Source organism: Anneissia japonica, unplaced genomic scaffold (genome assembly GCF_011630105.1).
Source record: "Anneissia japonica isolate Jap-2015-1 unplaced genomic scaffold, ASM1163010v1 scaffold199_len4679917_cov187, whole genome shotgun sequence".
In the NCBI taxonomy this organism is placed as follows: Eukaryota; Metazoa; Echinodermata; class Crinoidea; order Comatulida; family Comatulidae; genus Anneissia; species Anneissia japonica.
The window spans coordinates 4058938-4062157 of NW_022686322.1; positions in this window are offsets into that span (position 1 = coordinate 4058938).

Below are 3220 nucleotides of genomic sequence, written 5' to 3' on the forward strand. Positions count from 1 at the left end.
GAAACAATTGGTTCACATAAGGAACACTACCTCGGGCTATATTGACCTTACATGCGGAATCCCCCAAGGTTCAATTCTTGGTCCCATTCTGTTCCTTATATATATTTCTCCCTTAGGTAACATAATTCAACAACATTGTCTTGAATATCATGCCTACGCTGATGACACACAGCTTTATATTAGTTTCAAACCAAGTGCAGGAAGACTAAGCTAACTAAGCTAACTACTGTATTAAAGCTTGCGTCAGAGATGTCCAAGTCTGGTTAGCGAAAAATATGCTCTCTTTCAATCCTGATAAAACGGAGATACTGTTTATTTACCCGAAGTATCTTAGAAATGTGCCTATCATTCAAAACATCAACATTGGAAACACCTCAGTCATTCCATCCAATGAGGTTCGTAATATTGGGGTGATATTTGATTCCTCAATGACAATGGATAGACACATTAAGAACATCAGTAAAGCAGTATCTTATCATATACGCAACATCAAAACCATTGGAAGATTCTTAACTGATGATGCAGCTATCAAGATTGTCCATGCCTTAATTACATCTCGGTTGGACTATTGCAATGCTATACTTTATGGTCTTCCTCAAAGGCATTATAAGGAAGCTGCAACTTCTTTTGAATATGGCTGCACGTCTTGTGTCAGGAGTTTCTAGATTTGAGCATAAAACACCTACTCTTCGTCGCCTGCACTGGTTACCTGTTAAGCAACGCATCTCATTTAAATTGTTGCTTTTCACATATAAATAATTAAATAATAAATCACCCTCATACATATCCAACCTGATTAAACTTCGCTCCACCACTTGTTCTAGAGCTTTACGATCTACATCTAGTTCATCTACATTATTCATCCCTTCATGTCGTAGGGCCTACAAGAACGTATGGTGAAAGAGCATTTTCCGTTGCTGCTCCCAAGGTGTGGAATAGCTTGCCTATCTTTGTTCGTGAGTCTCCTTCTGTTGAGATATTTAAAAATCGTCTCAAGACTCATCTCTTTAGTTTATTTTAATTTGCAAATTTCTAGCGCATAGAGACCTATGTATTTTGCGCTTTACAAATCCAAATTATTATTATTATTAATAATACTGTATTGGCAGGTAACATGTAAGGTTTCCAGGCCCGTATATCTAGGTGGGGTGTTACGAAGTGTGTGTATAACGCACCCAACCAAATTTGATAAGGTCCACATTTCCAAGACAGCCGAGAATGTACTGAATATAAATTTGTGATTTTCTGTGATTTAAAAATAAAATCTGAAATTTTTACATTTTAACTAGTAGGCCTAACCTACTCAGTCTGTCGTGATTCGGAAAAACGCAATTTATTTAATTTTGAAATTTTGGCTTAGGGGCACCCTGTGGATGTAATATAATCTATCATGGAACGTGATCATATACTCCAAATAATTTTTCGAAATATGAAATTATTATGAGAGTTACGCATTATATCCGACCGTCCAACCACTAAGCATTGAAATGTTGGCAATCAACCAATCACAGAAGACATTTATGCATATTTAATTACTTTCCCAGCTGGTGGCAGTACAATAAAAATGCATTATTATTTTTCATGAAGTTAAGTTGTGGTCATAAGATCAATTTTATAACCGCATTATTAACAAGATTATTAGGTTAATCCTTCCACGTCGGCGCGTGCACTGAAAACGTATTCATAGTTACCAACCTGAAAGATTTGAAATGCGTGAGTGACTGTACCAGTTGGCTGTTGGGGGAGGGGGTTCAAGCGGCAGGGACCCCCGACGATCTGAGAATTTTTAAGCTGTTTTAAAACGATTCCAGGGGAAGGTTGATAATACAGGTACATAAGCAAAAATATTATTAATAAAGCCAATTTGAGTTTCGATGTAGGCCTATGTTTAATTTGAGCACCCGAACTATGTAGACCTGCACAAACATTTCATTACTGATCAATGTTTAGTAACTCGTTAGTGAAATAAATAGGGCCTTCAAGGAAATACTACTCTCTCATGACTCAAGTTACTGCATCACCGTTTTTATAGTTCTAATACAACCAATTTCTTCTTATTTTAAATACATTTTCTCCTGAATTTGTGATAAATCGTTACCACGCATAGACTTGTGTTAAATGCGTGACAAATTTAAGATCATGTGTTTTTGCAAAATGCGTGTTTCATCCAAAATCACTTTGGAATGCGGGACCGTCCCGCACGATGCGAGACGGTTGGTAACTACGACATTGATACTGGTTTCAAATTAATTATAGTGTATTACGGTAGTTTGGTGTTATTTTAACTATTAGCTGGCTGAAAGAATAAGCATGAAAACTCTTTCTTCGGTGGTATCACAAAACCTGTGAACATCTTTATTTCTTTTAGGACGGACGCACCAGAGGATGAAACAAACGGTAGGTTGTATACCTCCTTATGTTTTTAAAACTTGTTGACGGAGTAAACTGACTAATCAAAATTCCGCCCATCGATGTAGACCGTAATTTTAGTACTTTTCCTTACTATCGTGTTCCTTATTTAAATAATTATTCTTTCATTTGTTTTCTCTTCAGCTTGTTTGTATTTTCAATTATTTCCTCGTTTAGCCTGTTAATTATTAGCGTGTATGATGTGTGTCTTTATAATGTCCATAATTTCATTTGTTTTCTCTTCAGCTTGTTTGTATTCTTAATTATTTCTTCGTTTAGCCTGTTGAATATTAGCGTATATGATGTGTGTCTTTGTAATGTCTATAATTTCAATTTAAAATGTTTATTAATTTTATGGACTTTACACATCTATGAAAAGTAGAATGGTTGTTCTTCTCTCTGTTAGTATATGTGATGCGACTTCTTGTAACAGTGGGTATAAATATCCAGGTGGCGTAAAAACTATTAACAACACTTGTGAATACGATAAGGGAACTTTCTTCTAGCTTTATTTCTGAAATGATTGTAACCTTTTTGTCTGCAGTTGGCACAACATACACAGGAGCAGTGGGCCGGGCTTTAATCGTTGTACGTCTTGCATACTTCCGGGTAACAAAATGACCAATCAGCATTTAATTACGTACGCTGTGAATTTTAAGGGGGAGGGGCACAAAGCCTCTTGATCACCCTCTCTAAATCTCCCCAGGATATTATCCAAAAAGTAGCCTATCTATTTGATTTATTGTATTACATTGTTGTTGATGAAAATATATGTTTGATTCCAGACTGAAATAAAAAATACCACATTTTA